Here is a 22,108-nt window from a genome sequence, read left to right as displayed (position 1 = left end):
AGCCTCGCTCCCTGCTCCAGGCTCGGTGCCCGGCACCCCAAGGGCACACAGAAGCCACTGTGGGGTGAGCAGTGCTGGAGCAGCAGACAGAGGGGTGTTGCTGGGAGGTGGTGGCCACCAGGTTATGGAAGCTGTTCCGGGGGATGGGGGACCCCCACCAGCTTGTGTGTTTTCTTCCTCAGCACCTGCCCCTCAGAAGCAACACGGGGCTTGCCCTAGTGTCACCTCTGCTGAGTCCACGCCGGGGAATGGCTGAGAAACAACTTCATGCCAAAATCCTGTCAACCTAAATCTCTACAAAATTCTAGGAACCAAGACATTTTAAACTAAAAGCTCTTAATGAGAAGCTCTCTGCGGGCAATGATCTGGGCGCTCCAGCAGCCAGCGAGACACAAACGTGGACAAAACAACCCGAGGCTGCTTGGCTGAAGGCTGGAGTGCAGGGACGGCCCTAACCCTCCCTCGCGGCGCAGGAGCCTCCCCGCAAGTCTCAACTCACAGGAGAGGCTCCGGGAAAGGGCAGGCGCGTGGACTGGCCTGAGTCAAGAGAACTGATGCCGTGAATGAATCCAGATGAGCAGTCACCATTGTCCCGGAACATCTTCAGGAAGGATGGGCCACTTCTGTGTGGGTTGGGAAGGGTGCCTGGGACCCGGGCTGTCCTGTGGTGAGCCAGCTTCTGCCCGGGAGGCACTGGCACCAGGCTGGAAGATGGGATGTGGCCTGCCAGGGAGGGATGGTCCCTGCACTGCCCTTGCAGCCTCGACACATCTCCACCTGGAGAGAAACAGCAGCTTAGACCTGCGGGGCGCCTCTGCACGTAAGAGCTCCAGGTGCACAGTCTCACTTCTCCAGCCAGGAACCCATGTCTAACATGTGTAGAATTTAAAACTAAAAGCTCTTAATGGGAAACTTTGTTTCTAGTGTGAAATAAACTGTTAGTCTTGTAGGATGCTGTGAGGCAGGTGCCACTGTTATCTTCATTTTATTAATGAGGAAAGCCGAGGCCTGCAGAGACGTGGCATCTTATCTGGTGCAGCTACTAGCCGGGAGGCAGGATCTGGTTTTGAATCCCTGTGTGAATGCACCAGAACCCGCATCTCAACCACCAGTCTTGAAGATGGCAGGGCATCCTCACGAAGTTGGCACAGGGCAGGTGGGAATCGTGTGGTGCCCACAGTCATTGCAGTGGCCGCCACAGAACCCAAGGCCTCACCCTGGCCTCTGGATGTGCTACGATCTGGGCTCAGGCTGAAGCGACTGTCCAGAAACTGTGGGCTTTGCTGCCTGAACTTCACTTCTAGTGGGTTTGTGAAGGCCTGTTTTCCAGTCTGTCATACCCTTGCAGATTCTAGGACGTGGGCTGCAAGTGAGGATGGTGTGCCATGCTCTCCGGCCTGCCCCACGATACAGTGCCTTCCCGTGTGCACACCCGGCTGGTCCTGTCACCCGGCGCGCTTTGCTTGTGTGTTATCAGTGCTGCGTCTTCACCTCTGAGGCCTGGGTGAACCCCATCCAGATCCTATCCTGAGTCTTCATAGTTCTTACAGTCGCCTCGGCAGAGGTCCCACCACAGGATGACTGCAGAGTGAATTTACGTGCAAAGTGTCTCCCACATCAGCAGAGGCATCCCCAGATGGCAGGAGGGGACAGCCAGCCCTAGCCGAGGTGGAGTGGCAAGAGCTCCGCCCCCAGGACCCTGACACTGTCATGGAACTTCACCCTTTCTGTGGACTTCCATTATTCTCCCTGCCTAGCTTAACCTCCTGTCTCAAGGGCTTTGATGTGTTCTTCCTGCACCTGTGAACCCAGATGCCCATGTCAAACACTCCCACAGGATTGTCCTAATAGATCCCAGGGACCTGGTGGCTCCTCTTCCAATGCCCCAAACTCTTATATCAATCACGTTTCTCCTCCTCTGTCCCCAGGATGCTTGAGATCCGGCCTCAACCCTGTCCTTGTTGTCAATCCCTGTGGCCCCTCCTTCCAAGGAGACTGGGCAGAACAGCAACAGGAGCAGGTGCTCAGGGGACAGCAGGTGGTCAGGGACAGCAGGTACTCAAGGACAGCAGGTGGTCGGGGCAGCAGGTGGTCAGGGGCAGCAGGTGGTCAGGGACAGCAGGTGATCAGGGGCAGCAGGTGGTCAGGGGACAGCAGGTGGTCAGGGACAGCAGGTACTCAAGGACAGCAGGTGGTCGGGGGCAGCAGGTGGTCAGGGGAGAGCAGGTGGTCAGGAGACAGCAGGTGCTCAGGGGCAGCAGGTGGTCAGGAGCAGCAGGTGGTCAGGGGACAGAAGGTGGTCAGGCCAGCAGGTGGTCAGGGACAGCAGGTGCTCAGGGGACAGCAGGTGGTCAGGGGAAGCAGGTGGTCAGGGGACAGAAGGTGGTCAGGGGACAGCAGGTGATCAGGGACAGCAGGTGGTTAGGGGACAGCAGGTGATCAGGGGACAGAAGGTGGTCAGGGGACAGCAAGTGGTCAGGGGACAGAAGGTGGTTATGGGCAGCAGGTGGTCAGGGTACAGAAGGTGGTCAGGGTACAGCAGATGGTCAGGGGACAGCAGGTGGTCAGGGGACAGAAGGTGGTCAGGGACAGAAGGTGGTCAGGGGACAGAAGGTGGTCAGGCCAGCAGGTGCTCAGGGGACAGCAGGTGGTCAGGGGACAGCAGGTGGTCAGGGGAAGCAGGTGGTCAGGGGACAGCAGGTGGTCAGGGGACAGCAGGTGATCAGGGGACAGCAGGTGGTCAGGGACAGCAGGTGGTCAGGGGACAGAAGGTGGTCAGGCCAGCAGGTGGTTAGGGACAGCAGGTGCTCAGGAGACAGCAGGTGCTCAGGAGACAGCAGGTCCTTAGGGACAGCAGGTGGTCAGGGGCAGCAGCTGGTCAGGGGCAGCAGGTGCCCAGGGACAGCAGGTGCCCAGGGACAGCAGGCCTGGGTCTAGACCAGCTCCAGCTTGTGTTCTTGGGCACCTCACTCAGACCCATGCACCTCCCTTTCCCCTTGTCCTGGTGGTGGTTGTAAGAGTCAGGTAAGACCTTAGCTCTGTGATAGGCCGTGGACAAATTTTGGCTGCTGTCATTAGGCCCTTGGACTCAGATGCTGATTCCAACAGCACTGACTCTGAGGACCAAGAGGTCAGGGACACCTGCTGTCCCTGACCACCTGCTGCCCCTGACCACCTGCTGCCCCGACCACCTGCTGTCCTTGAGTACCTGCTGTCCCTGACCACCTGCTGTCCCCTGAGCACCTGCTCCTGTTGCTGTTCTGCCCAGTCTCCTTGGAAGGAGGGGCCACAGGGATTGACAACAAGGACAGGGCTCTTTCCATCCACCCCACCACAGCCCTCCCTCACCGTGACATAAGCAAAGACACGTCCCCTCCAGAAACACTTCCCTGCAGTCACAGTGGGTCATGAATCTTGCAACACAAATGTCATTTCCCATCCATAGACTCTCGGGCATGGAGACGACACCCCACCCAGCAGGAACAGTCACATGAAAGGAGTGAAACGCACCCCCTGGTGTGAAGGGCACAGGGTCGCAGGGAGATTCTCACCCAAACAAGAAGCACGGGAGTGGTGACATCAGCGAGGCACAAGTACAAGGTAAGAATAAGAAGCGAAGTCCCCGCCCAGAGAGCAAGGCAGGGTGGCTGGGGAGGAGAGTCCGGAGCTCTGCGCGGCAAGTTCACGGTCAGACGGCTCACCTTCCCGACAGCTCCCTCAGACTCCACATCCTTGCCGTGGCCCCATGGCCTCCCACGTGGGCCCTAGGCAGCCAACCCTGGGCGTGGACACAAAGGCCCCATCATTACATGATGTTTTCCGGAAGTGCCTTCTTTGTCCTTGTCCTGGTATTTATATTATTTATATTTTTAAATATAAATACCTGAAAATGAGAAATATCCATCAAAAGGAGAGAGAACAGAAACTCTATTCCTTTGTGAGACTGAATACGCTACCCAGGAAATCCCAGGACAATAAAGACCCCTTTCAGCCACATGCTCTGCTTTAATAAGCAGATTCTGCAGCAATGTGAGCCCGATGGTGTCGAGATGATCACAGGATCAACTCTGAAGAGGGGTGGAGATTCGGTCTTCCTCTTGCCATCTTTCTTTAAAAAAATAAACAAAATAGAAAAGAGACTCTTATAGTCTCTTATAACAAGTAAAACTACATGTAAGATGTTCATGAGGAAAGACGGCTGGTGGACTGAATGAACTTAATTAATCTGGCAGCCCTTTCTACATGTTGTTCTAGCTCAGGAACATTACCCATTCTATTTTACTAAGGGCTGATGAAATAAGAAACGTATATTTACCGTCATGATTATTTGATATTCCAATCAGTGTTCAATGCATCACACGTTTGAGCCCTATTATTTGCAAAACATCTTTGTCATGTGCCACAGATTGTGCAAAGATTAATCAGATATGCCCCTTTACCATCTTTGCTGACCTCAGATGGAACTGGACTTCCTGAATATTCTTAACGTTTGACAGGAATAGTCAGCGTTCCGGATTCTTACGGAAAACGAGAAGGCTACAATGGTGGTTAGATACAAATTACACGAAATCCCTGTTTCTCAAAATGTGAACTGGGACCCCGCAGCAGCAACAGTGCCTGGGAACTTTGCAAAAATTCAAGTTTTCACCGCTGATGGGGTTCAGGACATGCTATCCCTTGGCATTTGAGAAAACAGCAAAACCTAAGATCACTCTCTGACCTTCCCCCATCCTTCTTCCCTGACTCAGGTGATCTGCCCTTCAATCCAGGGGTGCTTTTCTCTTACCCTCAGGAGAGAAGCAGCCTTATCCCTGAAGATGAAGGGACACAGAGAAGCAACTGAACACACAGACCTTGACAGGTTGCCCCGGGTTATCACCATGAAAGCATGCACCTTTGTCCAGTCAGACTCCCCCACAACTGTCCTCTCTGTTGCAGGTAAGCGACAGCTATCTGGGCCAGTGGTGTAGGCGGAAGAATTTGCCGAGACAGCTGTAGGTAAAGAAAGGCAGATTTATTAGAGAAAGTAGGAAAAGATGTTGCAAGAAGGCAACGGGCAGCTGGCAGGAGAAGCTGACTGCCCGGAGTCCAGGGCTTGCTGGGATTCTCTAGGATGGTGTTTACGCTGTCTGCTGGAGACAGCTTTCTGGAGCAGGTGTCTGGTGACAGCTGGGCACAGAAGATTGCGCATTATTTGCACATATCCTGGACCATGAAGAAAGGCAGGCTTATCTGCCTTCTGTTTCTGCTTTCCCCTGCTCCCACCAGCCTGGCTCCTTTTCCCTAATGAGGACTCCACACACTCTTTCTCTGTTCCTTTGGTCTTCATTTCTGAAGACTCACGTGTCACATAAATCTGTTAAATAAATTTGCACGCTTTTCTCTTGTTAAAAAACAACACATAATGCCTCATATCAGAGGTGTTTTTAATAAGGAAAAATTGGACGACAAGAGGAGTGGTTTGTAACCGACAGTTCTTAATCACACTCAGCCACTGCGAACAGCAGGCCCACAGGTGGAAATGCGTTGGATGTAATGGGGTAGGACTTTGTGTGTCCAGGGTGGTCACAGCTGCCACTGTGGCAAGACACCCTGGTGAATGTCAGCGCCCGGCGTCTTGTAAGAGGCCTGCTGAGTCTGTGGGCACAGAAAGTGGGCTTTTCCCTGAGGGGAATGGATGTCGATAAGGTAGGCCATCTTAGGAGGTGGCCAGGTCTTATGGCTTTTACTATACTTGACTGAAGGGAAAACGTGTTTTACGTGGCCAAGACAGGGCAGCGATGATTCAGACAAATAAGGGTTTCCAAACTTGCTAAAAAGGTGTGATGCTCTTGGCACGTTCAGAGCTCCTGTTCTGAGCAGGCCTGCGAGGGCCCTGTCCATCAGGACAGCTCAGCGGGGCCCTGCCTGGTGACTCTCACGTGATGTGGGGCGAGGAACACTGATTCCGAATGTGACCTGGTCACAGGGCACACACCGCAAGCATCCCATCCTGCAAGCTCCTTGCTTCCACGGAGGTCTACGGCTCACCTCCCAGCGTCCTTCTGAGGATCGTTTATCCCTGCAATATTGACATGATTCCTCAGATCGGAAGAGCCCTCTCACTAGACCAAGTAGACACTGGCTCTGAATGGCACCCGCCAGCTGACTTGGAAGGAGGAGACCCCGAAGACCACCCTGCTGGGACAGGCGCCCCACACTCAGTGCCTCTGGGAGCGTGGACAACACGCCTGCTTCAGAGAACACAAAGCTCTTCCCCAAACCTCTTTCCCATGACAAATGTCTCTCCCTTTACTTTCAACTGTGCAGTCACGTGCCACGTAATGATACTTCACTCTACCACACAGCACATATGCAGCGGTGCTCCCAGAACAGAAGGCTCCCAGAAGCCTTCCCGTCACCTACTGATGTTGCAGCCACTGTCTCATTGGGGGACAATTACTCCACTTTTCCAAATAGATTTAGCAGAGCCTGAGCGTTTATAAGGTCTACAGACAGACGCACAGTCATGCCCGAGGCCCTCACGCTCTCTCACCACTCACTCACTGGCTCACCCATAGAAATTCCAGTCCTGCAAGCTCCGTTCATGGTAACTGCCCTACACAGGTGCACACTTTTACAAATATTTTATACCCTATGTTTAATGTACTTTTTCCATGTTTAAATAAACAGATCCTTACCATTGTGTTACAGCTGCCTACAGTATTCAGTTCAGTCACATGCTGTGTAGACCAGAGCAACAGGCTCCACCATGCAGCCTCAGTGTGTGGCGGGCTGTGCCACCCAGGTGTGAGCAGAGCACTCTAACCTGTCCTCACAATGACAAGTTCACCCAAGATGTGAACTTCTCAGAACATGTCCCTGTCACTAAGCAACCCGTAACTCTGTTCTATTGAAGCAGATTATCAATGTATATAACTAACTTAGCATGTTAGCAACCAAGGAATTATAACATTGTTATTATTAGTTATTACACTATTATACTTAAAGTAAATCTCATTTGTTAATATCAGATGAAACTGTATCTACTGAGCTTCTTAAAATTAAGGAATTGTGTATGGAGGCACACTTACAAATTATTTTACAATTTAAACAAAATTTAAAACAGCCAAATTGTTACATTTCCATATAGTGATACTCAGTTCTTTAATTTCGGTTTTACCTTCATAAAGAATACACAAGTTATTTGCAATGTGTTTTCATGTATATAAAATGTTACCATTTTTCCCAGGTTTTGTTTCTAGACGTTACAATTTTTTAAAGGAAAATTTCCGTTGTGACAACTGAAATTCCTGCGGTATGTGTAACTTGGTTTCAGCTCTGATTTTTTAAAAATCAGAGCCTTCATTAAAATAAAATAACTCATTTGAAATGAGTAACGACGGTTACTGCTGAAAAGAACATTTTTTGCATTAATATTTAACTAGCAGCAACTAGCAGCTCTCTTAAATCTGCAAGTGATGTATGTCAAGGACGTCTGCAGAGGCTTCCTGCAGAAGCACCAAGCTGTAACATGTTCATTTCAAGGCATTGGTTATTCTCGTTTTCCTTGATAGTGTGAAGACGGCTCCTAGGGTCTGGAATAATTACTGTGGTGTTTAGAATTACGTTCCCTTGTCCTGCATGACTATTTCTCACCGTTCTCACCGATGGAAAGTGCAGAGGCTCCCACATGTCCCTCCCTCGGTCACCCAGTTTCCCCCCAACCGAGGGCTGCAAAGGAGGCTGAGTGCAGGAATGAAGCCGTTCAGGCCCCACCACGCTCCGCTGCGCAGACCCTCCTCTGCAGCCCATGTTCTCAAAGTTATCTACATTAATGTTAAAGAACATCCCGTTCTTGCTCTTTTTAACACACTACGTAGCTTTCTTCCCAATGTGTTTTGAGAGGAAATGCATCCTGGGGGGAAAGGAGGGAGATTTGGGACAAGGGATGTGCGCTCCTTTTCTGGAGTGCAGGGCTTTTTGTGCTGGGCCTCCGGGCATGGAGCGGGCAGGCCGGGTCGGGGAGCCTGCAGTGAGCGGGACCCACATGATGCCACTGTTTCAGCCAGAGCCTGCAGCGCCACAAACCAATGGCCTTCCCAGGCCGGGTCCAAGGCTCATACCCAGCAGGCCTGAGCACAGCCGGGGCAGCCTGGGGTTTCAGCTGCAGGAGAGTCAGCAACCTCAGCTGTGCTGCAGCAGAAAGAGCCTGGCCCCAGCAGGGAAGCCGCCATCTCAGCTGGTGAGGACACAAGAAACCAAAGGCCAGGGAGCCATGAGCCGGGAGCCGGGGAAGCCACAGGGACTCGGTGCTCCTCTCTGCTCAGGATGGGCAGCGGGAGCCTCAGGCCTCTGCAGGGGTGCAGTCCTGGTTGCTGCAGGAGGCTGGGCACTGTGTTTGCCTGAAAGGCCCACTGGGCCCAGCCTTGGCTGCTACCTGCCCCTCACCTCCAGGTCCCTCTTCCTCCAGGGGTCCAGATTGTTCCACTCGCCTATCTTCCCAAACAAGCTGCATTATCAGCACTGGGGCTTCCAGGACCAGGGTGGGATCCCCATCATGGGCTGCATCTCTCTGGAAGCTGCCCCAGTTCCCTCCAGAGAAGCTCAGACACCACCCAAGGGCCTCGCTTCTCAGGGGACCCTCCTCTTTGCTGTCTGTCAACCCTATACTGCCACCTACAAGGCCAGTGCAGTGCAGGTACGGGGTGTGAGGACGGCCCAGGACTGAGGATGGACCCGGTGTGGGGATGGGTCAGGTGTGAATATGGTCCAGATGTCCCGATGGTGCAGGCGTGCTGGAACTCATCACGAGCTGTGAGAGCAGCCCCTCACCACCACCCCCCTCCCCGCCGCTTCCTGCCTGCCTAGGTCTTGAGGCAGTGCTGCCTCGGGAAGCAAGTCCCCTCCAGGGCTGCATTCGCAAGGTCTCCCCACTTTCTTTGGGCGTCCCCTTACCTTGGGATTTCGGCTGGTGTCCCCACTGGCCCCAGGATAAACCAGGTGGATGTATTGAGCCCCAAATGGCCTGTTCCTCTGTGCCGAGGGCCCTTGTTCCTTAGGTATGTCCCCTTCAGGTGTGTCCCCTTTAGGTGTGTTCTTTCCCTCAGGGGTTTCTTCCATGGGAGGCCCCGGTCCCTCCTGCCAAGTCCAACCCCAGTCCCTCCACACAGACCACATGGTCTGAATCCCAGAAAAGAATCTGGGTCCAATTGGAGAGTGTCATTCTTCCCCAGTATTTACATAGGTGTGACAGTTTTCTCAAAGAGAGCACATTAGCATGTGAAAGAGCTTTTGCAACAGTGTTGCATACAGAGGATTTTTATATTCTTTTATTTTTTCTTCCTTTTTTTTTTTTTCTGTTAACTTTATAGTAAAAAAACTGAAACTGTAAAAGGAGGCTTTTTCAGTGCTAAGGAGCAGACCCGTAATCATCCCAGTCTTGGGGCCTGTCCAGTCCTTGCTCCTGGGAACTGCCCCTAAGCTCCCTGCAGCCCACGGGTGCACAGAAAGAGCAGGGCAGGTGTTCCCTGCACACCTGCTTCCTGTGTGTGTGGTGGGAGGGCTGGCGGACTGCCCAGCCCCAGAACAGGGACAACAGGGCCTCCGGGAAGATGGTTCTCATCTGAGGGAGCATGGCAGAAAGCGTCTGCACACCCGCCTTGACCTCCATCCTAATGGAACTCATCAAGCATGAAAGAAATTTTGTTTTTAAAGAAAAAAAAGTTTTTAAACTTTCTCCCTTGAGCCCTTCATTAAGATTTTTATTTAAATAGTTTTTCAAACAATTTCTTGCTGGAAAATATATTTTCTCAGTGGACCCTGTATCTGTGCCCATTTTAGTAATTTCTACCAAATAAGAGTTGTGAGAATGAAATTGTGGCTCCTCTGTTAGGAGCCGCAAGACACACAGAATCATGCCTGACAGAGGGCAGTGAACATTTTCGTTTGCATTGTTTTCTTCCTGTCCCAGCCTATCTCTTTCTCTTCGCTGTCACAGGCCCCAGCTATTTTATTTTACATCCTTACATGTGTATGGGTCCTTGAAGATAGATTATATGATATCTGTGTGCATGTTTTAAATTTGTTTAAGTTAAATGTGTGCTTTAAACATGGGTCTGTTTCTTCCTGTTTCCCATTCACTCTGTGTTTTAAAATCTCTGTGGTGCTATTCGCACATCAAATCAATTTCATGCTCCTCTGTGAAATGTGCCACTGTTTGCATGCATTCCCTCCACTTTCTAGCAAGGATGGACACCCAGTCTCCTGGGGCTCCTGCTCCCTCAGACAGGGCAGGGGCCCTCCTAGGAGGCTTCCTCACCGCCAGGCCCGGCCAGGTGCATTAAAAAAAAAAAAAAAGCACTGAATACACCACCTAAAAATATCAAAATATGCCACTTTTCAGTTAAAGGCACTCGAAGTCAGTAGATGGAAGAAGGACGCCCGAGCTTTCTTGTTCAACCTGAAAGCAGATTAAGCCCCCCCGCCCCCATGGAAGGGGTGTACCAGGAGGAAAAACCGTCATCACCAGAGGCGCTGAAGGAGCTGTGTAGAACGCATCCCCACCTGGTTGGACGGGCCGACCCTTACCTGCGTAGATGCCTCCACGATTCCGGCGCTGGCCCGAGCCCCCTTGTCTTGCCACGTTCACAACTGACTATGCTTCGTGCAACTTAGTGGGCGCGGGTTCAGCTGGAGCCGCTTCCTTGTGTTTTCATTTTCCCAAGGGGTTTCCCACGTGCGCGGGAAGTCCGGCTTTTCTCCTGCTACTCTGCCTTATGTCCGCTGGATCCCCAGGCCCCCGGGAGCCCCTGGGCGGTGGAGGCGCGGTGCCGCCTGCGGTGCTGTGCGCGCTTCGCCTGTCGCCGCGTCCCTGCCGAGCTTCTGTCCCGGGGCTGCCTCGGTAGGGACCTGCGGAGCGCCGGTGGCCTCGGCCACAGCCCGGCCTGCAGCCGCCCCGCTCCAGCCCCGACGCAGCCCTGTCACCCGGGGCTTCCATGTTTCTGCGCCCAGAGCCAAAGGGCTGGAGAGAGGCGCGCGGGAACGGCCCCGCCATCCCCGCGCAGCGCCAGAGACCGAGGCTGCCCGCGCTCCCGGAGGCCGAAACCCGCCCCTGGGCCTGCCCTAGCCGGGGCCCGCGGGCACGAGGCTGCCGCCAAGGGGGCTGAGGACTGGCAGGGCCGCGGGCGCTGGACCCTGCGACGGCTGGGGGCCCCGGGACAGCGGCCCCGCTCTGCCTGTAGCCCTGAGAATTAAAAGCCGGAGCCCCTACAAAAAAAAATCCTCACCGCCGCCTCTCCACCCGCTTCCTCCTTTACATACGTCTACTCGAAATTCGAGTTAGGCACCCCCACACCGTGGGTCCCCCAACACGGCGGCTCCCCAACACGGTGGTCCCCTAACACGGCGGTCCCCTCAACACGGCGGTCCCCCAACACGGCGGTACCCCTAACACGGCGGTCCCCCAACACGGCGGTACCCCAACACGGCGGTCCCCCAACACGGTGGTACCCCTAACACGGCGGTCCCCCAACACGGTGGTACCCCTAACACGGCGGTCCCCCAACACGGTGGTACCCCTAACACGGCGGTCCCCCAACACGGTGGTACCCCTAACACGGCGGTCCCCCCAAACACGGCGGTCCCCTCAACACGGCGGTCCCCCAACACGGTGGTACCCCTAACACGGCGGTCCCCCAACACGGTGGTACCCCTAACACGGCGGTACCCCTAACACGGTGGTCCCCCAACACGGTGGTACCCCTAACACGGCGGTCCCCCAACACGGCGGTCCCCCAACACGGCGGTACCCCAACACGGCGGTCCCCCAACACGGTGGTACCCCTAACACGGCGGTCCCCCAACACGGTGGTACCCCTAACACGGCGGTCCCCCAACACGGTGGTACCCCTAACACGGCGGTCCCCCAACACGGCGGTCCCCCACACACATGGCGGCCCCCCACACGCACGATGGCTCCCCCCCCCCCACACACGGCAGCTTCCGCCACACATACCAGCTACAAACACACACACACACACGGAGGTTTCCCCCCTCACACTGCGGCTGCCCCCCACACACATGGCGCCTCCTCCTATACATGGCAGCTGCTCCCCCCACGGCGCCCCCCCCATGCACACACTGGTCAGAGCCCCCCACGCAGAGCTGGGAGGCGCCGCTATTCTGGCAGCCTGGCTGGGGCTCCTAGTGAGGGTCGCGGCTCCCCTTCACCTGCTGGGTCGCCCCAAGTCCCCTCGGGGAGGAAACCTTGCTGGGAGGGTTGGGCGTTTCCGGCCGTTCTCACGGGGCTTCTCCGCGGTCCTCCGCAGGGCCCTGGCCCTCCACCTCCCGTCAGGCCTCCTCTTGGTCCGCGACCCCTAGAGGCCTCCTGCCCTGGTCACCTACACGTCCTCGACCCCGAGCCAGGCGGCCTCTTGTCTAAAGTCCTCGGGAAGGAAGCCTCCCCTGGGGCCGGAGTTGGGGTTCCCGCACCCCACACGAAGGGCGGCCCCACCCCTCGGCCCCGCAGGGTCGCTGAATCCACCAGGCCCTCCGGCCTCCTTCTGTTCCCGAAACTCCCAGGGTCCTGCGCTTTCTACGGCTCTCCTGCTGGCTGGACAAGTGTCCCAGTGGCTCTGCCTCTCCTGTAACCATCAGCTGTCGCGGCTGGAACCTCGCCGTGCTCATTGGATGCGTCCATCACCAGCGTGGAGGGTCCCCCGACCACATGCTGGCCATGCTCTCACGTCATTTTTCCTCACGTTAGCCATGTACACGGGGGTGATGGGGACGTCTCAACCTGACGCGTTGAGCAATGGAAGCGAAATGGCTTTATTCATTTCTGTCACTGGACTCCCTGCAGAGAGCTGAGTTGGCACCTTGGGTCCCCTCCAGGCTCCTGCGTCCTCTCCGTGGGCAAACGGGCCTCTGGGGTGTCAGGGGCTCTACACCTTCTCCTGCATGTTATCGTCAATGTGTCCCCTTAAGTCACACAGCGGGGACATCAAACGAGTCCCTCGGTCCTTCGTGCACGTTATGCGCAGGCGTCCCTGAGTTTACCCTTTTTCCTTTTTGGTTGACTGCACTGACCGGGTGTGTCACGGACACCGGAGAACGCATTAGGAAAAGTGTTTTCTTAAAGACCAAGAGTTTTGAAAGAGCCGAAAGCGGGGAAACAGCAGGAGGAGGAAGGCGAGGTCCAGCCGGGGTCTCACCGGATGGGACCATGTAAAATGGGGCCTGTGGTCAACTCACTCTGTGTTTCCCTTCGTCTCCCTCAGAATTCACACAAAATATGCAACAACTAGTCCATCCTGGCCTTTTCCAAAATCACTTGTAAGAAGTGATGAGCAGCTCTGATTGAAGCCCGGGTGACAGCAGGCCCTCAGACATTCGTGTGCAGGTTTTGTAAGACAGTGGAGGTTTCTAAAGCGTGGCAGGAAAGCCAGGGTTCAGGCGGACCTCAGATTTGCCTCTTCTGTTCGGTTGCATTGTACCAGGGATTTTGGTCATGAGGAATGCGCTTTGTAATGTCTTTAGGGCTTCTGTCACCCAGCATCACACCTGCCCTAAATGGTGCAGGCCCTTCCTGGGGCACCACTCACCGAGCAGGGCGGGATCAGCGCAGCTCCTGCTCTCACCTGCAGGACCGCCCGGCCACAGTCAGCCCCCAGTGCCACAGTGACACAGCAGGCTCAGCAGAGTCACCCGGACAGAGTCACCCGGAAGCTGCTGGCCTTGCTGGTCACTGGAATTGCTGCCCTATGACCAGAGTTTTCAACTTGACATGCATTTCGATGAGGACTGTGAGGGGACAGGTTGGTCGGGGAGGTTCAGGGATGCAAACGTCGATGAACCAAACTCTCACTGAAAAACAGAACATCCAGTGCTTTGGCTTGCAGCCATCTCAGACGGGCTCCTGGGGCCCTGGCCCAGCTTCTCCTCCCTGTCGAGGGGCATGGCCAGCTCTGCACCGACCCTGTGGTCAGGAAGCCCTGTGTGAGTGAAGCTGCGCACTGTCAGGACACACTGCATCCCTGAAAGAGTCTCACAAGTCAGCTCCCAGTCAGGGTGTCCGGCACTGGAAAGTCTTCTCAGGAGGTGAGAAGAACGAGAGACCGTGGGCGAGCTGCGGGGACCCCCTGGAGGGACATCCCCATAACCCAGGGACTCATTCCGGGGCAGCAGAGAGCACTGCTTGTGCTGAGGAAAGTCCTTGGTGGAAGCACTTACAGGCATCTGTTCAGCTTCTGGGCTTCCTTCTTTGAGGCAAAAACTATTCCTGTTCACTCGCTGGCTTCCTGTCTCCACTTAAAGTAAACAAAAGATAAAGATAAATGCATCATCGTAAGAGAGTAAGACACGACACAATGAAATGTCAAGTAGATAAGCACAATATAATTACTTTGTTAAAAACAAAACAAAACAAAAATTCCTAGAGTAGCCTTTGTCTAAACCTAAAAGATGTAAGAGGGTTGGTGGATGTCGTAAGGTGACTATGTGTACGTACAGAATGCAAGCCGCATCTACATATCTTATTTTCTAGGAGTCACATTAAAAAGGTAAAAAGAAACACCTAAAATTAATTTTAATGGCATATTTCATGTTACCTGATATCATCATTTCTATGCGTAGTAATTAGAAAACTTACAAATGAGGTATTTTACTATTATTTTTAAGTCTTCCAAACCCACACTGTGCATTTCACTCTTGCAGTTTAGCTCAGCTTGGACTGACCCAATTCAAGTACCCAACAGCCATGCATGGCTGCCAGCGGCAACCTCATGCAACAGCTCAGTTTCAGCATAGAAGCGGAGGTCCGCAGGTCAACACACTGGACTGAAAAGCCTCAGCACTGGTCAGAGGCATGGACTAGGGGTCAGCTATTAACGGAAGGAGGCAAGAGCCATTAGGGAAAAGGGCATCAGTCCTTCCACGGGGCTGACAGCTATGCCCTGAAATCTGTGGCAGCTCTCACTTCCACCAGCAGAAAAGGAGGTGCCTATTTCCTCAAACTCTGGAGAGAGTTGACAATCTGATTTTGCACGTGTAATTTTTATTTGTTTTGATGATCAGTAGAGCTAATAGTCCTCTCTGGTTCATAGGTTATTATTATTCCTGCTTTTATACTTAAAAGCAAATTATTAAATTAGAAGACTACTGTTTTAGTCTGTTTTCTGTTGCTTGTAGCACAATTCCTAAAACTGGATAATCTATGTGAATCTATAAGGAAAAGGAATTTGTTTCTTACAGTTATGGAGGCTGTGAAGTCCAAGGTCGAGAGGCTGCATCTGGCGAAGGCCAATGCTGGTAGGGATCTCCGCCTGGTCCTGAGGCTGTGCAGGGCATCACGTGGTGAGGGGCTGAGCAGACAAGCGGGTAGCTCAGGGCTCTCTTCCTCTTCTTATAAGCACACCAGTTCCATTCCATGGTAGCCCATTAATCCACTAACCCATTAATCTATTCATTTATGAATTAATCCCTTTGTGAGAGCAGAGCCCTCATGATCCGGTCACCTCCTAAAGGTGTCACCTCTCAGTTCTGCCACATTGAGGATCACGTTTCAGGATGAGTGTTGGAGGGATCATTCAAACCATAGCAACTACCATGGATAATTCATTCAAAATTAAGATGCTGAGGGTGGGAGATAGAGAGGAGAGAGAGAGAAAGAGGGTATCAAGAGTGAGAGTAATGGGGGACATTAACCTGGAAACCCACAGTCCATGTCAGTACACTGCATTTAGTGCATCGACATTAGTACACTGCCTTTCTGTTCCAGCCCCTCACTCCTCCCTCCACCCGCATGCTAAGCCGTGTGACTTCGGGCTTTCTTCACCAGAGTCAGAGTATATTTCTGGTCCCACTGGTGTAGATTTTGGCTGTATGACGTTCTTCGGCCATGTAAGTACAGGTGGAGGTGAGTGTGCCAGCTCTGAGGCTAGGCCTAAGATGTCTCACACTTCCACTCACTGCTCTTGAATGTCTCCCATTGATGTGAAGTGGACACGGTCACAGGAGGAGAGACATGGGGGCAGTCGCCCTGCTGACCTGCAGCCCTGCAGCCTGAGGCTGTGCTGCCCTGAACTTGGTGGCTCATGCTTATGGTCCCAGGCCACTGAGTTCGGGTGACTCGTTACAAAGCATGTAAAGCTTATTCTTTGAAGATAAGCACCGAGTAAAAAAACGAGGAAACTGAGGCCAGCACAAGAAAACTAGATGCCAATTCCTGTTTATTTTAGCACCCGCACAAGTTTCTACAACGCTGGCGAGAGGGACCAGAGAAGTCCCGCTGCTTCCTCGCAGGAGTGGGGTTTTATAGGGAGTGAAGGCGTTTGATTGGATTTGGGGAGACAGGATGTGGACAGCAGAGGCTACTATTGGTAGGGAGGTGGGACTTCCTATGAGAGGGAGGTGGGACTTCCTGTGAGCGGGCTGAGTGCTGAGTGCAGAGGGGATTTCCAAGGCGGAGCTAGATGATTGACATATTCTAATTTTCAAGCGGGAAGGGAGATGGGCGTGTCCGAACTCCCAGCGGGACAACCAGCCTTACAAAGCGCAAATGCAGTGATAGTTTAACAGGCACGTGCAGGGACTGGAGAGGTGATGGCCAAACGCATAATACAGGAGAATATGCCTCCACTGAGGCAGACTCAAGTCTCCACATCAAGGCTGAAGGGGAAGATCAGGCGCCCACGTAAGTGCAGGTGCAACCTGGCAAACTCTCTCCATCTCACGTTGAAGATACCACAGTCCTCCGGTGGGAGGGAGGTAACGTGCAGAGGAAAGGTAGTCAGACTCACACGGGAGTCCTCATTGCAACGCTAAATTTAGAAAGCAATGATTACAGAGATTTTGAGGGAAAACTTGGAGATGTTGGAAGTTTACACTCAGCCAAACTATTGTTCAACTTTGCTTCTGAAAGATATTTAATCACCATAAACTTTTTCAAAAAACAAAACAAAATTTATGAAACATACCACCCACACCAAAACTAAAAACTCCCCAAAGATGTAGAATTCAGCTCCAAGATTTATTCTTTTTCCACTTCCCAGCTTTTTCAAAAATACGTTCTGAGCAGCATGAGCCCCACAGTATGTTCGTAACCACAGGATTTTTGGTCTAGGAGGGCCGGGAAGCATTCCCACTTCACTAGCAGTGACAGTTATGAGCACGCCACAGCCATTGCACCCACTCATTCACTCCTCATTTAGTTTTCTCCACAGCTCCGCAATGGAGGGACAACTATTGCTGCCACATCACAGAAGGAAAGTGAGTCATGAGGACGCTGAGCAGCTTGCCAAAGGTTGCAGGGTGAGTAGGTAACAAAGCCAGGTGTCCCAGCACGCTGGTGTTCTGCTGCCACCTACACAGACCTCTAAGGCACCAGCATCCTCCAGACATCTGCACAGCCATGTGCATCCACACCTGCTATGGTGTTGTCTGTGTCAGCAAGAAACTCAAGCAGCCACAGACCAGGAGGAAGTGTCTGCCTGCTGCCTCAGTTTCCCGGCACCTCCTCTCCTGCAGGGAGGTGCCCTTCCCGGCCCTGTGTCTGAGTCTTCTGTGTTGCTGTCCCTCGGTCTCTGTGTCGTGGCTCCGAGGAATAAGTATATGGTCATTCCCTAGCCCTCCTGGATACATGGATGGGCCTGGGGTAGGCACGTGATGCAAGGTAAGGACACAGGAGGCTTTTCCTGTATGTTATTTTAAAGAAAAGGGAAGAAAACTTTGCTTTTTGGGTTGCGCAATTTGAAGGCTGTGGATTGGGAATGCTGGAAGGCTAGCCATCACCTCCTCTGAGAGGTGAAGGAATCCTGTCTGCTATAGGCAGAATGAGACCGGTATAAAGAAAGAGGGAAGGAGAGCAGAGGGTAGTGCAGAGAAGGGGAAGGAGAATAACCAGGAAAAGGTCAGGAAGGGGGGAGTGGATGTCATCTCAAGCTGTTGTGACAAAATGCCACAGACTGGGTGGCTTAAACAGCATACATTTATTTTCTTGTAGTTCTAGAGACTGGAAGTCTGAGTCCAGCGTGCCTACCAGTTTGGTTCCTGGTGCTCTTCCTGGCTGGTAGATGGCCCCATCAACTATGTGCTTGCCATGGTTGGAATGTCTCTGCCACATTTTATGTGTTTGAAACTTAATCCCCAGTGCTGCAATGTTGAGCAAGGGGATATTTAAGAGGTGATTAGATCATGAAAGCTCTGCCTTCATGAAAGGATAAATGCTGGTTATCTTAGGAGTATCATGGGCGTGGGTTCCTCATAGAAGGATGAGTTTAGCCCCCTCCTTTGCACTCCCTTGGCCTTCCATCTTCTGCCATAGATTGACACAGCTTGAAGGCCCTCTCCAGATGCCAGCATCATGCTCTTGGACTTCCTAGTTTCCAGAATCATGAACTAAATACATTTTGTTCATTATAAAGTACCCCTTTTGTGGTCTTCTGTTATAGAAACACAAACAGCATAAAGAGTGTTGTATGAATTCACTCAGAGATATCTCTGGAGTCATTTCTTATAAGGGCACTTATCCCATCATGAAGGCCCACCCTTCTCACTCATCTAAACCTAACTATCTCCCAAAGGCCTCCCTCTGAATACCATCACACTGGGATTAGGACTTCAACAAGTGAAGGAGGGGGGCAAAAATGTTTAGCTCATAACAGAAAAGGAAGGGAAAGTGGAAGGAAGAGAGGAAGAGAGATCTAACAACCTCATTTGAGTCCCTGGATCCAGTCACATCTGAAACACGAAATCGATTTTTGACATTTCTAGTTAAAAGCATCAGTAGATCCCCTTTTAATGTTAAACTGTATTGAATTAGATTTTTGGTATTTACAATAGCTTTGATTAATTCATAACGTACATCTATAAAGTGAAAAACCACACAATCATTAAGAGTAATGAGAGGAATCTATATAAACTGTTGAGGAAAGGGGCACACAGTATATTGTTTATAGGAAAAAGGGAGTTGCTGAGCAGTGGATATAGCATGATACTATTTAAGATGGAATGTAACCCATTTATATACGTATATGTGTGCAAAATAACTGGAAATGAGAATAGAAACAGTGGTTACCTTCAGCATTGGGGATGATGGTGGCTATAGGGTTAGGAGAGTTGACCTTTACATGTGTGTGTGTGTGTGGGGGGGGATATGTGTGTATGTGTGTGGTGTTTGTTCTTTTTTGTTTTGGTTTGTTTTAGAGATGGGGTCTCACCCTATTGCACAGGCTGCAGTGCACTGGTGTGATCTCAGCTCACTGCAGCCTCAAACTCTTGGGCTCAAACAATTCTCCAGCTTCAGGCTCCTGAGTACCTGTGACTGCCGGTATGTGCCTCCATACCTGGTTAGTTTTCCTTTTTTTATCTTATTTTTTGCAGAGACAGGTCTCATTATGTTGCCCAGGCTGGTCTGAAATTCCTGGGTTCGAGTGATCCTCCCACCTTAGCCTCCCACGGTGCTGGGATTACTGTTACTTGATTATTTTAAACATGAATGATTGTAATTTATAATAAAAATAATTCAAATGCACCTTTCATTTTGAAAAAAGTTGTTTTATCTGGAAAGTTTTCTTCTATTATTTATTTTATTAATGCTTCTCTTTTTTCACCTCTATTGTCTTCTCTTAGAATTAAAATTTTACAGATTTGTGACTTCTGGGCTGAGAGTTTATATAAATTTTATCTTTGTATTCTTTCTTTGCACAATCTTAGGGACTTTCTTGTGGTTTTGTTATAATTAGCCAAATTCACTTTGCAATGCCGATTGAGTCTCTTTTATCCGAAATGCTTGGGACCAGAAGTATTTCAGATTTAGCTTATTTGGGCGAGGGTGGGGGGATTTTATACTTACTGGTTGAGCATCACTACTCCAAAAACCCGAAATCCAAAATGCCCCAGTGAGCATTTCTTTTGAGCATCCTGTTGGTGTTTCAGGTTTTGGAGCCTGTCAGATCTTGGATTTTTGGATTACAGATACTCAACTTGTGCAAAATATGATTCCAGTGTTTATTTAGTTTTCCAGTGAAAACACAACATTGACAGGAACCCTCCCATACGGTGATGAACATTTGGCTAATTTTCACACAGTGGACACACCCCAGGAGCCAGCACCGAGATCAGAAACAGAACATCACCAACATCTTAGAAGCCTTTTCCTCACCTTTTAACAGTGAACCCCACTTTCTAGAAGAGGCCTCCACTTTCTAGAAGCATAGAATGTATTTGTCTGTACTTGGACTTTCTGTCTGGAACCCTGCAGTATCTACGCCTGTGTGTCTGGCTGCGCTGACGCTTTCTGCCTGTGAAATTTATTCACACAGTTGCGCGTAGCCAAGAACTTCCACCCTCATTGCTGGTTGGAGTCGCAGTGTGAGGAGTGCAGCCCACCCGGGACCTGTGTGGACCACAGGCTGCTGCGTGCGTGGAAGGAGTCTGTGCGTGTGTCTGCAGAGAGAATCCTGGGACCCAGATTTCTACCCGAAACCTCTTCATACTTTCATTTTGACAATCGATAATTTTTCCTTGTAATTGATTTTTTAAATGTGAAGCTCTTTTCAGGCAAACAAAACACACCTGCAAGCTGCCATTACACAATTTTGTTTTAATCATTTTAAGGCCTTCATTGTCTTTTACACAAAAGCTGGGAATATTCTCTCTCTTTCAAGTATTCAACTGGTTTAGTGACTAGGAAGAGATTTTCTAGTACACATTTTAATAAAAGCAAACCAATTGCCAAAAAAAAAAAAAATGCCAAAAAGCTACTAGATAGTTTTTACTTTTTTTTTTTTTTTCAATTCCTAACTAGATAGTAATTTAGCAAGGTTGTAGGATGCAAGGCCAATATAACAAAAGCCCATCCTATTACCACATACGAGTAATGCAAATATCAGAAATGAAATTTTTTAAAAAACTTTTACTGGCTGGCCGCAGTGGCTAACACCTGTAATCCCAGCACTTTGGAAGGCTGAGGCAAGCAGATCACCAGCAGTCAGGAGTTTGACACCAGCCTGACCTTCATGGTAAAACCCTGTCTCTACTAAAAAAACAAAAATTAGCTGGCAACGATGGCAGGCGCCTGTAATCCCAGCTACGTAGGATGCTGAGGCAGGAGAATCATTTGCACCCAGGAGGCAGAGGTTGCAGTGAGCCAATATCATGCCATTGCACTCTAGCCTGGGTGACAGAATAAGACTCTGTCTCAAAAAAAAAAAAAAAAAAAAGAAAAGAAAAGAAAAGAAAAACTAAAAAAAAAAAACTTTTACAACAGTGTGTAAAAAGCATGCTTAAGGAGAAAATTAACAAAATTAATGTAAGACCTGGAAACTATGCTGCAAATATAATACACTGATGAGAAAAATTACAGAGGACTTAAATAAATGAAATGTAGAGCAAGTTCATGGGTTGAATTGGTCAGTTTATTAACATCCTAATTCTTCTGACCTTGATGTGTATACTCAATGCAGTCCCCCTATGGCCCCCAGTAAGCATCACACACATGCGTGTGTGCTAGTGAATGTCCTCTGCACACATGTCTGGAGATTTTAATCCTCTGAGTCTTGAATAATCAGGAATCTAGAAATCTTTTTGAAGCCCCATGGATAATTCTGATGAACAGCAAGGGTTTTAAGAAGGACTGGCCTAGAAAACCATCAACACCCAATCAGAAAGCAGGAGGTCCTACTGTAAAGGACAGGGTTGGCCAGGCATGGTGGCTCCAATCTCAGCACTTTGGGAGGCTGAGGTGGTGCATTGCTTGAGGTGAGGAGTTCGAGACCAGATTGGCCAACATGGAGAAACCCCGTCTCTCCTAAAAATACAAAAATTAGCCGGGCATCGTGGCTCATGCCTATAATCCCAGCTACTTGGGAGGCTGCGGCAGGAGAAGTGCTGGAACCTGGGAGGCGGAGGGTGCCGCGAGCCGAGACAGCGCCACTGCACTCCAGCCTGGGTGACAGAGCAAGACTCTGTCTAAAAACAAACAAACTATCAAAAAAGCAAAGTGGCCTCCTGCTGAATTATAAAAACAAAAAACAAAAACAACTCTGCTTTTACTGACGTCGTAATTAGCATAGAATCCAAAAAGGGCCTTTTCTTCCTGCCCTTTCTCTGCTTGCCTCCACACCTGTGT

The sequence above is a fragment of the Saimiri boliviensis genome, chromosome 4, assembly GCF_048565385.1.
Source record: "Saimiri boliviensis isolate mSaiBol1 chromosome 4, mSaiBol1.pri, whole genome shotgun sequence".
NCBI lineage: Eukaryota > Metazoa > Chordata > Mammalia > Primates > Cebidae > Saimiri > Saimiri boliviensis.
Note: the sequence above shows the minus strand (reverse complement) of the source record.